The sequence below is a fragment of the Ambystoma mexicanum genome, chromosome 14 (assembly GCF_040938575.1).
Source record: "Ambystoma mexicanum isolate Mex_15411 chromosome 14, UKY_AmexF1_1, whole genome shotgun sequence".
In the NCBI taxonomy this organism is placed as follows: domain Eukaryota; kingdom Metazoa; phylum Chordata; class Amphibia; order Caudata; family Ambystomatidae; genus Ambystoma; species Ambystoma mexicanum.
The window spans coordinates 200,780,954-200,800,261 of record NC_090940.1 but is presented as its reverse complement, the minus strand read 5'-3'; positions in this window follow the sequence as shown (position 1 = coordinate 200,800,261).

Below are 19,308 nucleotides of genomic sequence, written 5' to 3'. Positions count from 1 at the left end.
CAAAGGGAGTAGAAAAGAGGATGGTGAAAGGAGGAACAAAATCACAATAGAAATATACAGGTGACCTAGTTTCGCTCCTTCATTTTCCCTAGGAAATAATTGTCATTTCAAAACAACCAGTTGTGCCTATATTTCAATTTGAAACATCACTTCAGACAATGGGCTTTGCCAAAAGTGACACCTAAGAATCATAACTTGTTGATTCCTTCACTATTTTCATTTCATAATATTATTGTTATGTGACATTTCAAAAATATAATTGCCTTTTGTTATACAAAAAACTCCAAATCTAAATAGAAAAATAATTCTGTGATTTCCCTTTAACTGTAATGGGTAGACAATTCTGAATACATGTCCACCCATTGATAGAATGGTGTTTGTTTTGAATGATGTGACAGGGTCAGGGATATGACCTGTCAGGCAGCCCCAAAGACTGGTCTCTGACATGGGCAGGTGGCCTTCCAGGTGGTGTCCCAGATAAAATTACACTACAAATGGCATGTTGGAGCTCAGAGGGCATACTGTACCTGGCTCTCAGGTATGTATGGAGTCATGCATGGATATTGATGCCTCGTTCCTTGACTGGGTGCCCATCAGCTTCTGCCCTGTCCAGGGCTCACTTTCCAATTTTTCAGGTAACTCCCCGGAGGCATGACAAACAGAATGAACTGATATCTTGACACAAGAGACTACATCTAACAGCATGCACCATATTTATTTATTTATTGTGCATTTGTAAGGAGCTTATACATCAAGTAAACTGTCTTTCAAAGCGCCAACAGGGCAACAGGGAGGGAGCATGGGAATGAGAGGCAAATATAATAACAATGAAGAGAAAGAAAGAGGCAGTCCTACTAGGCCCTGTGAGTATTCAGAAAGTGCAAGTGCAGAGAGAGAGAGAGAGAGAGAGGAGGGACGAGGGAGGGGGGCAAGTCCAAGTGCTTGGGTGTAAGTTGCAAGCAGCTGTTTAGTTCCTGACAGAGATCACTTGGAAAGAGTGGTCAACTGCCAATACAATAAGTGCAGGCCTGTGAGACATCACAGTCCAGTTGGCCCCCAAAGGCAAGTGCTTGGAGTGGGCGGAGGCTAAAGGCGATTGGGGATGAGAGGGCAGGAACCAGAAGGGCACATAAGGACCCTGGTCACCAATCTCATCGACTGTGAGGTTTAGCAAGGGAGGGAGAGGAGAAAGGAGGAGGTGGAAAGGAAAGTCTTGAGGAGCTTCCGGAATTTGAGGAGATCCGGCTCAAGGCAGAGAGGAAGTGGGAGGCTGTTCCAGAGGAGAAAGCCAGCCGAGGAAAGAGAACAGCCAACAGTTCGCTATTTAGAGAAGCGCTTGACACGTAGAAAGTTGGCATCAGAGGAGCGTAAAAGTCTGGAGGGAGAGCATTTGGTGAGAGCCATTTGTAGATAGCATAGTCCCAGGCCCCAGAAAGCCTTATGGATGATGCAGAGAGATTTTAATTTGATCCTTGCAGCAACCGGGAACCAGTGGAGAGAGTTTAGGACTGGGCAATGCAGTCCCTATGCTTGGGGCCAAGGATAAGTCTTGCAGCCGTATTCTGGATAAGGTGGAGGGGACGTAGAGAAGAAGATGGCAGATTAAGGAAGAGGCTGTTTCAGTTGTGCAGCCTAGAGAGCATCAGAGGTCTAGAGACATTGAGCTTATGGGGTAAAATGAGGAAAGGGAGGATTTGTTTGAGGAGGTGGAGTTGAAAGTGGGCTTTCTTGGCAAGGTCCTGGATGTGAGGGAGGAATTAAAGAGAGGAGTTGAAGAGGACTCCAAGGTTTCTGGCTTCAAAAGAAGGAGAAGCGGGAGAGCCGATAGAGGGTGGCCAGAGCGAAGGGAAGAAAGAGGCAATAGGAGTTCCAATGGGAATGATCTCAGCCTTGCTCTTGTTGAGGCAGAGATCATTGGAGGCACACCAGGACTGGATGGTAGATAGGCAGTTGTAAATGATGGAGGAAGTAAGGAGAGCATCAGATGGTAGTTTGAAGAAGAGTTGTGTTTCATCTGCATAACACTGGAAGTAAGGGGAGAAAGTGGAAATTAGGTGTGCAAGCGGAGCAAGATATTTCCACCTGGAGAATGCCACAGCTGGAGATAGCGGTGGGAGAGGAGAAAGAGCCCAGGATAACCTGGTAGCGTCGGTCAGTGAGGTTGGGGGTTAGCCAGTCCCGTGCCTGCTCCAAGATACCAAGGGTATTATGGAGCCGTTTTATGAGAATGGAGTATTTGACTATATCAAATGCAGAGGTGAGATCAAGTAGAACGAGAACAGCTGAAGAGTTAGAGTCAAGAGATGTGAGCAGTTCTTCACGGGTGCTCAGGAGAGCAGCTTCCATGCCTCTAGATGCTCAGGATCCAGATTGATGGTTGTCTAGGGAACCGACAAGCTCAGTATGCTGGGTCAGTTGGGGGATGACCAGCTTCTCCAAGAGTTTCCCAAGGAAGGGGGTGATTGAGATGGGGCGGTAGTTAGCCGGACAGAGGGGGGCGGCGCAAGGTTTTTTCAACTCTAGTGACCTCATCGGATGTGATAGGAGAGAAGGAGGATGGCAAGCCCTATTTGGCAGGGGGATGGGAGAGGGAGTGGGAAAAGGAAGAGAGAGTGCTCAGTATGTCCTGAGATTTTGCAGTGAAGTGTGTGGCCAATGCATTGCAGAGGGAAGGGGTGAGGTTGAGACTGCAGAAGGGTTGGCTAGATCCTTGCAGATTTTAGAGTTCAGCCATGTTGTTGGATGCACCAGAGATGCAAGCCTGGATGTGGAACCTTTTCTTGGAATGAATGGAGAGTCGGTATTGCCTTTGTAGAGGCGACAGGCCATTTTGTCGGAGGGTGTGCCCGAGGTCTGCCACTTCAGTTCCACATCACTGCACTTGCGTTTCAGGGTTACAAGGTCAGAATCGTATCAAGTGTTATGCTTGGTGGCATGTTTCAGGCGGATCCTCATGACTGGGGTAAGAATGTCCAGAGTGTTAGTGATGGCAAGATGGAGGTTGCTGAGAGTGGAGTCAGAGGTAGAGTCTGCAGTGGGTGGGTGGTGAAGGTGGATGCGAAGGCAGCAGCTGACACTCGTTTCATCGGACAGATGTGAGTGAATGAGGTTTGCAGAGCTGAGGGAGGTACGGTCAGACGGCAGAGAGGACCCAGGTGAGAGGAGAGGAGTGAGTGGTCAGACCAGGAAAGTGGGGTGTGTGTGGGGCGGAGAGCAAAGCATCAATGTAGATCAAGACATTGAGAGTGTGGTAAGCCGAGTGGGTAGGACCAGAGGAGAGAATGGAGTGGGAGAGGAGGTGCAGAGGTCTCATTGAAGAGAGTAGACACCATGATTGAGGAGTCAAGGTGGATGCTGAAGACACCCAGGAGAAGGAGTTTAGAGGTAGATGCTAGGAGAGAGGAGGAGAAATCAGTCCATTCTGAGAGGAACAGGATGATAGAGCCAAGCGGCCTGTAGATAGTGGCAATGGTTAGGGAGGATGTGGGAGAAATGACAAGCTTGCACGCCAGGCTCTTGAAGGAGGAGTATGGCTGGGTGGGAATGAGGGTCCCACTCAGGGAAGATCAGGGCAACCCCACTGCCAGCACGGTTAGGGCGAGGCTTGGAGATGATCTTGTAGCCATCAGAAAGACAAATGCAACGACTGAGCTGGCATTGAACCACGTCTCGGTAAGAATGAGGATATCAAGGTCAAGGTCTTCAAGGAGGAGGCAGATGTCGGCAGAAAGTTTGATAGCAGAGCCTTTCAAGATTTTCCGAGGAGGGGCACAGAGGCATGGTACACCAGTCGGAGGAGGGGGGACAGAGAGAGAGGTAGAAGTAGTAGCAGGTCTGGGAGGAAAGCTGATGAGGGATGGCAAGAGTAGGAAGTTGGGATGAGGACCCTGAGCCACGATAGTGTCATTGCGATTGACATTAATGATACACGTGGATGATGAGAAGCCTGCCAAGAGTACTTCCCATCTAGTACCACCATTAATGGGTGAAGATGTGAGAGGAGAGAAAGTAGAGATAAAATGAGGAGTCTGGAGAGGGGACCAAAAAAAGGATATAAGTGATAATCTGAATGGATTGAATCCATTATCCATTACTTGAATGGATATTGGACCTCTGGAAAAAGCTCATTCCATAGAAAAACTACAAGTACCACAATGCACCAGACAGGCAAAACCTGGCCGGGAACATGTGGTGAGAACTGGTACAAATTAACAATCCTCCACCATTCAGGTGATGAGTGGAGGAGCATTTGGTGTATTTGGAGGGAGTGAAAGTAAGGGGTTGGGACCAAGACACTGGTACCAATTTTGTTGTCTGTTTGGATGTGAGTGTGAGAGAGAGAGAGAGAGAGAGAGAGAGAGAGAGAGAGAGAGAGAAAGCACAAGAGAAAGGAGAATAATCAGGCGAAGTTAGTGGGAGTAGAGACATGATGGTTGAGAGGTGGAGTTAGGAGATGGGATAAATGAGAGAAGACATAAGGCCACAGGGGGAAAGAGAGTAGAGAGGAAGAGTGATAGGAAGAGTGAAAGTTGGAATCAAATCAGTAGGGAGGGGAAGGGTAGGGAGAGGATAAGTGATAGAAGTGATAAGACAAGTATAGAAGTGATAAGACAAGTATAAGGAGGGTAGAGAAGTTGAGTGAGAGACAGAATGATAGAGAGAAGTACACTCAGGGTGTGGAGAAGAGCAGAGACAAGAGGGTGCAAGGAGAGTAAGGATAAGAATTGAAAAAATATAATTAGAGGAAAGGCATGACATTCCAATCAGACTACCCTGGCGTTGGCTACCTAGGAAGCCTAGAAGCCTATGAGGGAGTTTGTGAGATAAAACAACCTTTATACTCCCCCCAACCCAGGTTCATGCCAGCCTAGGCAGCAGGAGTACACTGGTTGTAGTGAATACATATTCTGTCAACACCTTGGAGAGTAGAGCTTATAGGCTAGGAAGGTGGGAGCCCACTTCAGGAAGCCTAAGCTAGGATGGTGCGATCCCATTTTGAGGTTGAGGGAAAGCGCACTAGCACTGCCCCTAGACTAAGAGTCCCAATTGGGCACCACCCCTAGTCTGAGAGCCCCAATTGGCTTTTCTTGTATGGTATTTTATAATAAAAATTGAAAACTTATTTTAGTTGTAACTTGTCTGAGGCAGGCATCGTATCAAGAGAGACACAGACTCAAATGTAACAGTTTGAAAACTGTTATTATAAAACTTTGTAAGGTGGCTGTAATGCTATAACTGGCCCTAATTGTAATGGGTTTGTTCCCTCAACTGATACCTCTGATGGCCACTGATGTCCGAAAGTCCAAAACCAAAGTCTGTCTGTGTCAAAACCTATGCTTGCCCTCACTCTTAAAACAAATGTGTTGGGTCTTCTTAAAGAACAATGGTGAGTCAAAAAGAAATGCAAACCAAGGCTGGTTTCAGGCAGCCTTACTGCCATGTTGTGACCTTGGGATGTTTCCAGGTAGGGCTCTTGCAGCAGGTCAATATACTTCACAATGACTTTGGGTCTCTTGTGGTTCCCTTCCCCAGACTCTGACCCTTCTAGTTCCAACAGAAAAGACACAGTTCCTTTTAGGCCTCTCAGGGTTCCTTTCCCCAAGTCTAGGCCTCTCTTGTCTAAAATGAAGATGAACAGTTTGGTTCACAGTTTCCTTTAGGCATCTCAGGGCTCCCTTCACCAAGCCTAGGTCCCTTTTGTCTCAAATAAAGGTTCACACAAAAGTTCACTTTGCCAGGATGTACCTCTCACAGCATAGTTCTTTCACAGGGCAGTATCAGGGTAGTATTGAGAACACAGGGCTTTTGGCTCCACCCATGCGTGACCACTCTGATTTCTGGCCCCTCTCCTTATACTTTGTACTTTTCTTCTGGCACATTTTTCCTTCCTGTGCCTCTTTCACTCTGTCTTTGTTTTTCACTCACTTTTTTTCTGTCCGTGCCTCTTGCACACTTTCCACTTTGCCGTGCTTCTTGCACACGTCTGTTACTTTGTTGTGTCTCTTGGACGCTTCTTTTACTTTGCTGTGCACACTTCCTCTCTGTTTCGTACTGCTCTCCAGGGGAGTCGACTTATAAATTTCCTGTGGGGTGCCCAAATATAGGAAGTGACATCACCAGAAGTTATATGACCGCATTTGCACGTAGTCGCCAACTTGGTGCGAGGGTGGTGGGGGAGGCGCAGAACAGTGGAAACATTGGCTAGCATGTATTGCACATACTAAAGTCAAGTAAGAAGGAGGTTTAAGCCTTCCAGTTGCATTCCAGTAGGCCAACACTGCCCCTACTTCACCCCTCTATAATCATCCAGGTTGTTGTAGCCCTCAAAAGGCAGAGCAACACAACTAGGATGGGAGAACAAAATCCCATCCCATCCTGTGAGTGTGTCAAACCTCAGAGCAAAGACTGTGCATGTGCCTCCTACCTTGGAGCACAATCTCACTAATTTGGTGCAAATCTCTCAAGTGGGTGCATGGGAATCCCATGCGTGTGTGTGGGCTTTGAAAGAGGGGTGCACAGATGTAGAGGTACACCCAAACCAAAACGATTTTTAGAAATGGAGGGACAGATGCAAAACAGGAGCCTCTTGCTTTGCATCCGTCCCTCAATCTTTAAGCATCATTTTTTACCCGGCTTTTACCCGGGCCACCAGAGAGAGACACAGTATGGATGGAACAAAGGGCTATCTATAGTGCGTCTCTTCTCTCTGGCCCGGGGGGGGGTTCTCAGCCCCGATTTCATTCTGACGGCGGGTGCCCGGGCCCCGAGCACCTGCGTACTTGGCACCCCTGCTGCTTGCATCTCTCTCACTTGTCCTTCTCTCTTTCGGGTTGCTTGCGCCCTTTATTTTCTTTCCGTTCCACAGTTCACTGTTTCTGCTTTTTCTGCTTTAGCACCACTACCGCATTTTCTTTCTCTTACTTTCTCTCGCTTTTCAATTATTTTGCGGCTTGCACCTTCCGCTGCTACTGCGCCCACTCTAGCCACCCTGCACGCTACTAAGTTTTTCTCTCTCTCTCGTCAAACTAAGTAGCGAAGTGCTGGCTGCGGTTTCCTTGGGATGTGGGGATTGATGACAGGGTCTCACCACCTGCCTCTTGGATACCCCTGCGACCGGCCTCTGTCCCAGGGGAACGAGCACTGGCCTGGACACAGCCAGCAGGTTGCACTCCTCCCCAATCTGGCTCCTTGCAGACATGACTCCCACACCTCGCTGCAGCCCCTTCTACACACCGGGTCAGCGTCCTGGCACTACGTTCTCCTCCGGATCGTCCAGGCTTCCACACCTGCAGCCTCCTATCTCCTGGCTTCCACGGTTTGTCGGGGGGGAAATTCTGCCGGGGTCGGCCGGGCCGTCCGCAGACCTCCGGGCAGGGCGGCCCCAACTCCTCCCGTATATCCCAAAAGAGACAGAGTATGAGACACACGCAAGAAGCAAGGTGACTCTGCTGTTTATTAGACAAAACGGCAGGGATGGGTCAAGGAGCGTACGCGTCCGTCCTGACACACACACAATCGTGGGGCTCGCAGGCCCTTTTTACCTTAGTATGACGCGCTACTTGCGTCACTTGGAAAGTTTTAGCAAAAACCTATCTCCACTCTGGATTGGTTACTCGAGTGGTAGGGTTAGTATAGCGCACATATAGAGAACGGTGTTATTGGCTGAGAGTTAGTCAGGTGGTATACCTGGGCTGTCCCTTCAATTTGATACATGAAAATTGTTACATGAAGACCTCTGAGGATTGGTCAATGTGAATGGCGTCAGTGATAAGAACCCCAAGTTCTAATTGGTCCGCTCGCGAGCCTCCCAGTCTGGGACTATCGCTGTTCCCAGCTCGCGGTGCACCTGTCATTTGCAACAATGTTTTAATATGGGTAGGTGTAAACAATGTGAGGATTTATTCATATGTTGGGAGGTCGACTACTCCCACTGCTGCAGATGTCCAAATAAGTCTTTTAATTGTATCTGCCTGTGTCTCGAAACGTGGGATTCAGGCGTCTCCTTCCTCCTGGGCTTGGCATCTTGTCAGGTTTGACTTTGTCACGTGAGGCGGGACCGTGTTTGAGGCAAAATTCAACACAATTAATATTGTTTTTCCTACTGTCTGCCTGGTTTATCTTGCAGGTGCGACCTTGGCGTTGGCTTGCAGCGTGCGAGATTGCAACATCGTGCCCTTGGCGTTGTGCTTTCGCCGGGCTCATTTTGCAGGTTCAGCAACCCAGTTCTTGCTCACTCAATGTTCATGGAAGCTTTTGCCTGCGGCCTACTTGGGCCTGGTTCATAGGTGGGACTGTTTGGTGCAGAGCGCTTTAGGTTACGGTATCATATTGCTTTGTCCTCAGTATCGTGTCCCCGTTATATTCTTCATTATGGTACATGGCTCTTTAGAAGAAGCGTGAGCAAGCCTTTTTTATATAAGTTCATGATGCGTCTTGCGTTTCTGCATTTTGAAAGCCTATGTGGAAAATAATAAAGATGTACATCCGTAAGTATGTCTGTCGCCTACGTCATAGCACTGAGTATATTCTTCGTGTAGATTGGTGCGGGAGTGTCCGGTGTGTATATTTGCACAGGATTGCTGACCGTTGGCTAAGTCGTCATGGCATCTCTAACGACGTGTAGGTTTAGTCGAGTTGGTCTGTGCCGCAGGTGTCGGCATGGACAGGGCGGGCTGTTGGGCAGGTAGATGGGCACATCCGTATGTTCCTGTACCAGGGTATTTGGTCGTCCGGTATATAGGCAAACTCCTCTCATGGCGGGTGTCTGGGCCGTGATCCTCTAGGCCAAGCGCGAGAGTGGAAGGGCGGGAGCCTGTTCTTCCATTCTCCCACTTCAGCCCCCCCTCTGGTCGACTTGTCGACCACAAACATATCCTTTTCTTTATCTCCTCTTACTCTCCATATTTTAGTTATTCCTCCCAAATGTCCATAGTGGTTAACATGGTCTTCGAATGACCAATACATATATTCACATGTTCCTCCAGGAGTGCAGTATACCCATTTCCCTATGTAGCTCCTTGGGTTTCTTGGGTTTTCGAGTTTTACAGATGGTGGGTCCAGGTGGTTGGTGATGATCTGGTTGCGCAACTTCTCCCTCTCTTTTATTATTGTACCTGTGTGTTGGCCGTCATCTGTTGGCATCAAGAGGTGTATACCAACCATTTCGATCATCTCGTCTGTGGTGCGTGCCTTCCGGGCCTTCCAAAATCTTATTATGATCAGTGCAGCTCCAGCCAAAATAGTGCATCCAACTATAATCTTCAGTCCATCTGACAGCCAGGACGGCATCCATGACCATAATATTGAAAACCAGCTCTCATCCTTTTTCACACCTTTACTTTCATCCATCATTTTTGAGTGCATCTGGGCCAATTGTGACACAGCTTCCGTGAGGGTACCATTGTCAGCATCGTTAGCAGGAATGAATGTGCAGCATGATTGTCCTATCTTTGCGCAAACTCCTCCTTCCATTGCTGTGAGGAGGTCCAGTACATATCTGTTCTGTAGTGCAACCATTCTTACTGCTCGCAATTCCTCTTTTATTGCATTGAATCCATTTACTGTAGAGTTGATTGTCATCATTAGTTCCCACCTAGTTATCTGGAGCCATTTTGCGTTTGCATAAGCCTGCAGTCTAGGATGTATTATTGAGGAGAAGAACATAGCTGCTCTGCTGAATAGTCTGTGTTCCGGCGGTATTGAGGTCAGTGCTGTTTCCGACCTTCCCCACAGGTAATTTCCTGTCAGAGGTTCTCCTTGTCTTTTCCTTCTGTTGAGGACAGTGTCGTTGCCGTTGCGTCTGTTCTCTGATCCATTTCGAGGCTGTGCAGATCTCTTCTTCCTTTTGTTTCCTTCATCCATCTTGGGGAAATTCGCCATGTTCACATGCTTCTGGGGTACCACTAGTGATGGTACATTAACGTGTACTATAGTGCATACACCATTCCACGAAGGGGGCAGTGTGTGATACGCCTTTTCTCCACAGGCCCAGTAATGCTCCCCCCTCAGGTAACTCCATCACGCTTTCACAGTTGGTGTTGTATCCTACATCCACCTCTCCTTTATGTTGGTAGCATACCTTAGGCGCAGTTAACGGCAATATTGTTATTGGGTCTTCATCCTTCTCCATCCACGTAAGCATGGGTACGTACTTGACCCAAGTCATCCAACATCTGTGGTTATGTCCATCAATAGTTGAAATATTTTCTCGTGTTATCATATTGCTGCCAACCACTCCTATGTCCCATTTGTTGTCCATGTACACCTTCCCTGTTATTATCATCAGTGGTCTTTCCCAACATCCGTTTTTACCAGGGACTTCAGCGGCGTACCAATCACATGGTAGGTACTGCAGTGTTACCTTCTTTGTTTCTCCTTTTTCAGGACCACTTGTTATGTATCTGAATGCTTCAGCATGTAGACTGCTCTTGTGGTAACTCAAATAAGTCTTGAGGAAGTTGTTTTCATATGGATATGTGTCTCATGTTTTCCACACCAGTTGCACCACTGTCCCTTGAAATCTTCCTTTCGTTTGGAACAGTGCCAAGTATATTATGCATCGTGCTGTCTTTTCATCTATTTCTGTGGCAACGAATGTTCGAGAAGCGCTCATGGCGTATGGTATTAATGAGCAAACGTAGCAGCTGTCTTCTGTTGTCTGCTTACCGATTTTGGTCATGTGTTGGTACCACATGTTGTTAGAGACGTGTGCTGAATCTTGTACATAGTTGTCAATGCCTTTATTATCTGCGTATGTGCTGCGTTTAACTCTATTTTCCTGGTGTTGGGTTTTACTAGTACCACCTGACGTAACACCTGTTGCAGCTGGGGGTGGGGGTATGTTAGGTTTGGGTACAGCAATAATATCAATAGCATAGCTGTACTGCCATACAGAGGCAGCCAAGAACCCGGTGATCATTAAAATCCCTATCAATTTTATTACAAATGCTAATTTCACCGGCATTTTGCTCTTACCTTGCTGCAGTCCGGCAGCTTATTTTTGCGACGTTACAGTTGACCGCCTGAAAACTCTTAATATGCTAGTTATTAAGGTTAGTTATTGTTATTAAGCTCTCCCTATCAAGTAGTCATTCAGTGCCCAGGCGAAGAGCTGTTCCCACGCCAATCTAAGCGATCTATCTCTTAGGGCAGGCAAGTATGGTTGGAGGTGGGGCAGTGAATGTTCTATGGCCAAGAGGAATGCTGTGTAGTAGACACGTACCCTCCTTCCTTTCAGGTACGTTGGCCGTTTTATTTCATATACAAATTGGTGTGACAATTCTTCCAGGTAATTATCGTCTGAGGGTACCATCTACTCCTGGGCAGTGAATTAGTTAGTTATCTACTTTCTTAACAGTACAATAATACGCTTTACCTGCATGTGCGAGAGAAAAGAAAGAGAACATTCAGGTGTTTACATGTGTATATGTGCAAAAACAATGTCCTTCAGTTCAGTTATTACTACAGTGGTAGGGGTCAATGGGCAGAGGGTTTGGGGCTCAGGCTGGTGGGAGTCTCTTTACCCTTTGATCGTGTAACCATGGGGTGGGCGGTATGGGGATCACCCCTTTCTTTTCTAGTGGTTGTCTCTGGGGAATCTGGGGGGTGGCAGGGTATGGGGACACTTAGGCTGTTAATTGTGGGAGAAGTCTCTTCCTCCGCTGGTGACGCTGTTGTTGTTTTTCCTGTGGCCCTGTCGGTGGCGCTGGGGCGGGTCTGGAGTTTGTAGATCTTTACGTCGTGTAGGTGGTTCCAAGCACGTTTGTCCTGTAACTTTACTGCTCTCGTTGATACCTCTTCTACCAGATGGGGGCCAGTGAATCGTGGACTGTTCCACTTTCTGTTGAAATTGCGAAGTAGTACGTGGTCACCTTTAGCAACTTTGCACAGTCTTTCCTTTTCCAATTCTTTATCCACGTCTTCTTGTTGGTTGCTGTTAGACCCGCCCCGCGTGCGCTCGAGCTGTTGAGACACAAACACTACACTAGTAATCAAAGAAGACACATATTGGTACATTTCATCACCAAGAACACTCGCAGTGCTCTCGTGGTCAGTAAATGCTCTTGATGTTGGCGTTAGGGGAAGGCGCATTTGACGTCCGGTAACCACCTCGTGAGGGGTGAGGTGGTGGTCGGACCCTGGTCTATTCCTTAGCTCAAATAGGGCTAATGGAAGGCAATATAACCAACTCTTCTTTGTTGTTTGCTGTATCTTTGCAATTGCCTCCTTTAATAGGCCGTTCAGGCGTTCACATATACCGTTGGCCTGTGGGTGGTATGCACATGCAAATTTATGCTTAATGTTCAGCAAGGATGTAATGTGCTGGAACATTTTGTTTGCGAAATGTGGGCCATTGTCTGACCTTAATACCTCACACACTCCCCACCTAGGGTAGACCTCCCTCACTAGGAATTTAGCTGCTCTAAATGCATCTGGGTGTGAACAGGGCCCTGCTTCAATCCACCTCGAGAATGGGCATACTACTACAATCATATACCTATTTCCTTGATATACGTTGATCATATCAACATAGTCAATATGGAGATGTCGGAACGGTCCCTCTGGCCGGGGTATAGTACCTCTTATCACATTCAGAGTGTGGCCGGCCGTAAACTGTTGGCATGTGAGACAGTTGCTGATAAAATTTGACACATGAGAATTTAACTCGGGGCAGAACCAGTCTTCCCTAATTCGTGCTGCAATTACTTCCTTACCTGTGTGGGCTGGGTAATGTAGTTGGCTCAGGGTGGTGTTTAAAAGTGCCAATGGTATTACAACCTTTCCAGTGTCACCCTGGCGCCATAGTGTGTCGGTTGGTGACATTGTGCATCCTCTTTTTACCCATATTTCTTTTTCGGCCATTGGTGCAGCCGCTTGTAGCTCCATAATCTGTGTGGCTGGGAGATGGGTGTACCCTTCTCTTATCAACATCCCCTTAGCCATTCCCCTCCCTCTCCCTCTCTGAGACTCTGGGGGGTTCCATATCTCACCAAAGTATGCAGCATACTTCGCATGTGCGTCTGCTGCTGCATTCCCTTTTGAGATGTGGTCTTCACCATTGGTGTGTGCGGTGCATTTTACTAAAGCTAATTGTTGGGGGTCATTTATTACTTCAATTAGTTCAGCCAATAGGAGGGCATGTTGCACTGGAGTGCCATCAGCTCTCCTAAACCCTCTTCTTCTCCATTTCGACAGCCCTGAGTGGACAGTGGATGTAACATACGCGCTGTCGGAGTATATGGTCACTCGTTTGTCAAAGCTTTCCTTCAACGCCAAGATCAGTGCAACTAATTCCGCTGCTTGAGCGGAGTAATGCTGTGGTAATTGTACACATTTCATGGCCACACACACCGGTACTTCCATCATTTTTACCACTGCTGCCCCAGTCCTCCTTACACCATCCCTTTGGTCGATAGTTGATGACCCATCAATGAACAAGAGCTCACCTCCCTCTAGCGCGTTTTCGTCAACCTTTCTAGTACATGAGTACATGTCAGTTATTTGCGTACAGTCGTGGGCATAATCTCCCTCCTCAATTACTTCTGCTAGGAACCTTGCAGGGTTGACCGTGCTACATCTAACAATTGATAGTTCAGCTCTGGATAAGATGATCTCATAACCTGATGCCCTTTGCGTGGTTAGGGTGGACTTAGGTTTATTCAATATGGCAAATAGTGCATGTTCCACAAACAGTGTAGTTGGGCACCCCATGGTTATTGCTGATGCTTTCTCTACCGCAAAAGCAGCTGCGGCGAGACCTTGTTCGCAAGGGAAATGACCTAGCATCACAGGATCTAAGTGGCCGCTGTAGAATGCTACTGGCTTGTAGCCCATGCTTGTTTTTTGGGCCAACACTGCTTTCATTACTGCTGAGTCGCAATGTGAAAATATAAAAAATTGTCGCTCATAGTCTGGGGATGCCAGTACCGGAGCAGTTGATATCGCATCTTTCAACTCATCAAAAGCCTCTTTCATTTCCATTGTCCACCTCAGCTTTTTCTCCCCTTTATTAGCTTCCTTTAACGCCTCAAGCAGGGGCCCTATGTTTGAACTATAATCAAATACCCATGCTCTACAGTAGTTGCATAGACCCAGGAACTGCTGCAGTTCCCTCACTGTTTGTGGCACTGGTGTGTTTGAAATGGCCTGTGCTCTTTGTGGTGCAATCTTTCTTCCATGTTGGGATATGAGCTGACCAATGTAAAGTACCTGTTCTTGACAGTACTGTAACTTTTCCATGTCTACCTTGTAACCTTTCTCAGCCAATATTGTCAACATCTTTAGCGAGTCCTCTCTGCATGTTCTTTCGTTTGTACTGCAAATTATTATATCATCGACATACTGCAACACTGTGCTTTCCACTTCAATGTTACCCAAATCCATCTGTATTACTCTGTTGAAAATTGAGGGTGATTCGCAATATCCTTGTGGCAATCTGGTGTGTTTCCACTTAGTATTTCTGTAAGTGAAGCTTGTCAGATCTTGTGAGTCTGGGTGCAATGGTATTGAGAAGAATGCATTTTTAAGGTCGATCACTGTAAATCGTGATGCTTCTGCTGGAATGCCACACAATATTGTGGCCGGGTTTGCTGCTATGGGATACTCTGCTTCTACTATGTTGTTCAAGGGCCTGAGATCCTGTATGAAGCGCCAAGAACCCCCTTTTGCCTTGCGCACTGGGTATACAGCCGTGTTACATGGTGATTCTGAGGGGACCAATATGCCATTATTTATAAGGGCCGTTATGGTTTCATATATGCCCTCATCTGCCTCTTTTGATAGTGGGTACTGTTTCACTCTGGGGAGTATTGCACCTTTTTTCAATTTTATCCTTACTCCCCCTATACCTTTTATGCACCCCACGTCATAGGGGCTAGTAGTCCACAGTGATGTGGGTACCTTTGTCATATCCTCCTTAAAGAAGGGGACTGGGGTGCATGCGGGTGCCTCAAGTGCCATTGCAATTTTCTGTGCTACTTGTTTGTACGCCACTCTTAGCCATATTTCCACACTCATCATAAACACCATTTCACCTTCCTCCTTTTCATCTGAGAACAGCTCCTCATCTGACACCTGGGTGAGTCTACATCCTTCCGCTAGTGCTATCACTGCCCTCCATGCCCTTCCTTCTCTGTCTTGGGCATGTACAGCAATGTAATCAGCTGTTGCTATACTGCTCTCAATGTCCACTGGAACCACCTTTCCTTCTGGCTCATTGACTGGTGTTTCTGGTCTGAACAGATAGGCTGCTGGCCTCCTCCACATTTTTCCCTCTATCCCTGGCATCCATGCAAATGCCATGTCTGTCCCGTACTGGAAGAGCTCGCCATCTACTGGCTCCGCCCTAATCGCTGTTTGTCCGCAGTATGCTTGCATAATCTGTCGTGCCGTGAGCATGTTAATCCCTGGAGTGGAGCAAATTATGCCGTCCTCAGTAAATGAGATCGTCATATTCAACCTGTTCATTATGTCTCTCCCCAGTATATTTACTGGTGAGGCACTATAATATAGAAGTGGGACTGACAGGTCATAATCTCCTATAGATAAGGGAATGTTATCAGTAAAAGGAACCAACCCTTTAGCCCCAGAGAATCCTTGGGTGTTCATGGCTTCGCCTGACATCTTAAAATTACCTTCCCTTATGCAAGACCGGGTCACCCCGGTGTCAACAAGGAATGATAACCTTTTGTCACCTATCGTTACCTCTATGCGTGGTTCCTCCGCACTATTAGGTGTTACTGACAGGATGGGACACACCAAGGCCGTCTGTGGGCTGTCCTATTGAGGGTACAACGATTGACCATTTCCTGTGTAAGGGTTGTGTCCCAGGACCGTCACCCTACCCAGTTGTGTTTGTTGTACTTGGGGTTGTTGTGTTATCGCTACCTGTTGTTGTGGCAGTGAATGTGTCTGTGGCTGTTGTTGTGTTATTAGTTGTTGCTGTTCATTTCCCTGTTGCAACGTCTGCTGTTGCTGTATGCCCTGTTGTTCCTGTGTGGGCCTTGGTTGTCCCTGTTCACTCCATGATGGTGTTCCTGGTCTTACTCTACACGTGCGTGACATGTGCCCTAATAATCCACAACTCCAACACACCGGTGGTTCCCTACTCTGCCATGGAAAGCTCCCTGTGTTGTCCTGGTATACTGGTTGCCCTGTGGGATAGGAACTTCTAAGTCCTCCTACCTGCTGTTGGGTATTATATCCGTAACCTCTCCCTCTCATAATTCCTCCTCTCCCCCTGTTGTAATTATAATACCCAGCTCCTGGCATTGGGTATCCTCCTCCCATGTTGGTCGTGTATGGTTGTAGTGGCGGCACCTGTTGTGTTATAGTCTGTGAAGGTGGTATTTGGGAGAGATCTTGTGCAGCCACTACTTGTGTGGGGCTTTGGGTCATTGTTGCAGGCGTAGTTATTAGTGCCCCTTCCATTGTGTATTTAGTAAGCTTTTTCTGTACTAGTTTAGCCTCTTCCGTTTTCCTGTCCTCTTCCTTTTGTTTCATTTTTCCTTGCCATGTCCTGCAATGATGCACTATAGTCAGTTGTATTTCTGGCCATGCTTTTGCTTCCATTCCCACTACTTTCTTCAGTTGTTTCTGAACTCCTTCCGGGAGCCCTTCTACTAGTATATGATAAAATATTGCGGGTGTTTTGTCCCATTGTTCTCTAGTTTCCATGCGCCACTTCTCTTGGATTTCCTGGATATAATCAACAGGATCTTCGTTCTCACGCATCTTGCGGGAGGTAATTGCTCCTATGTCTGATGTGTCTGGGTACTGTACCCTCAGTGCCTGCCATAGTGCATGTCTGCAGTTTGCGAATGGTGCCCCATCATGCAATGTGTTTGTTATTGTTACCCCAGGGAATCCCACTCTCTTCCAAATGTCATCCGCTGCATCCCCTAATATCGATATTAGAAGGCCCTTCACATCTCCTACTGCCAGTTTCTGTCCTGCGGTGTGTTTTTCCATTTCATATATCCACTTACCCGCACCTCCACTTAAAGATGGGAGCCTGCATTTTATATTTTCTTTGTCTGTATGTTTCCAAGGGACATACTGTGGCCTAACCCCTCCCCTCTCCAGAAGTGGCATTAAGTTATGTCTCGTTTTACCCTTTGTGTTCCATAAAATCGAGTCCTCACACCCTTCTTCTTCCTCCCTTTCTTCTACATCATCAATTTCATCCGTATTTCCCCTGCTCGTAACTCTTTCTTCTCCATCTTTTCCCCTTCTTCCATCATTTCCTGTATTTAATGTGGGCATGTGTATTCGCCTTTCCTGCCTGCGTCTAGGGAGGTCCCTAAGCCGACATGCATAGGGTGTTAGTTCGTCTGTGAAGGGTGCAAGTTTTATTGTGCGTAACGAGCGTGAGGTGGTTGAGCATGTAGGGTGCGATGGGAAAGGGCGTGATGGGGACGGTGCGGCCTCATGTGTCTGTCTTTCCGCTATTCCTTGCTCATCCTCCTCACTTCTCTCCAGCTCATCCTTTCTCCTACGGATCCATGGTGAGTCTGTGTTGGTCCGGGTGATGTATAGTTTATCTAGGCTTTCCCTTTCACTGTTTCTTCCTTCCTTCTCCACTCCTTCTTCTTCCTCACTACAAAAGTCAGTCATAAACGGCACCCCCCACTCGGTCTTTTTCCCGTTTATTGTTACTGTTTGTAAGTCTATTAGGTCCAGTTCTCCTTTTTCTCCTTTATCAACCGCTCCCCTTTGCGCTGATGTTGTTGCTACTTCTGTGTCTTTATATACATTCCCCATTACTTCACTCTCTCTTCTCCTATCTTCTCTTTCTCCTTCATTTCTCTCCTCCATCTCCCTACCATTTTCCTCCCTTTTCCTTTTTAATTCCTCCATTACTTCACTATTCATCTGTTCCAATATTCTTTCATCCTCTTTCTTCCTTTCCCATTTCACCCTTTCCCTTTCCAATATGCTCTTTATCACCCTCCCTTCTTTGTATTTCTTAGTCGTTTCTGATAGTAATCTCCTCTTCCACATTGCCATTTCTTTTTCTTTCTCTTCTTCTTCCCTTTTCTTTTCTTGCAGCACTGCTCTTGATACCCTTTCTGCTGCTGTTTTTACCCTTTCAGCTTCTCTCCTTTGCTCCTCAGTTCGTTCCCTTATTTTTTCCAATTCGTTCTTACCTTCTTTCCTTTTCCTAGCTCTCTCTCTTTCCTCCCTCTCGAGCTGTTTGATCAATTCATTCTGCTCATCCCTTAATTCTGCTAGTCGTTCCTCCAAAATCTCTTCCTTTTGCCGTAACAGCTCTTCCCCTCTCATTCCACTCTCCCTGGTATTATCCTCGTCTGTTTTCCTTACTACCTCCTTCTCTTCCCCTGTTAATGAACCTCGTAATTTTAATAGTATCTGTGCAGCTACCCACTCATCATTTCCTATTTCCACAGTTTGTTCTTCTCCAGTCCTCCCCTCCCCTACTGGCATCTTCCTATGAGCCACATATGGTGGAGGGCTGTATGCCGGGTTCGATTACCCCTCAGCCGCCCTTAACTGACCTCTTTCTATTTCTCCCAACTCCCTTAAAGGGTACAACCCCCCTCCCTCTGTTTTCACTCCCTTGGCTAGGGGTATATCGTTGCTCGGTTCCTTTTTTATTTCATTTGATGTATTATTCTTTTCTCCTCCCTCTTGTCCGTTCCCCGTGTTCTTTGGGTCTTCACTCCCCTTTTTCCCATCCTCTCCTTCCTCCTTAATCTCTTTGTCTTCCAGTATTTCCCCCACAGTGAACATTCCATTTGGTCCTGGTCGGGACCCTTGGAACATCCTCCATAAGTTAAACACCTCCACGTGGTTTGCCAACTTCTTCCCTTTGTATGTATTATGCAGATGGTTTAGTAGTGAATGTTGGGCATATGGATCGAAGCTACCATTAGGCGGCCCCGGTGTTATCATTTTGTTGTCCGTCCCCTGGGTCCATTCTATGCTATACTTAATCAGTTTCTCCCTATGGGGTGACAGTGTTGTACATATGTGGTGTAGTGGGGTAGTGAGGGTGTTCCCCCACCCTCCCGATCCTGTCCCGTATGACATAGTAGCGCTCCACTTGTTACCCTTCCCCTATTTGGTAGCGGTTATCTCACTAGCAGTTTACAATATGCAGCCTTATATCGTTACCTGGCCCCGTAAGTTTGGGGACTTGCGATAGTCCGCTAAGGGAAATTATAAAAATATAGTATTTACATTTGTATATTTTCTTCTGTCTTTCTTCCTTTACACGATACCCTTACGGCCCCCTGCGGCTGCGTACCCCTTATGACGTTCTTATACAGTCGTCCTATTTTCACTTGC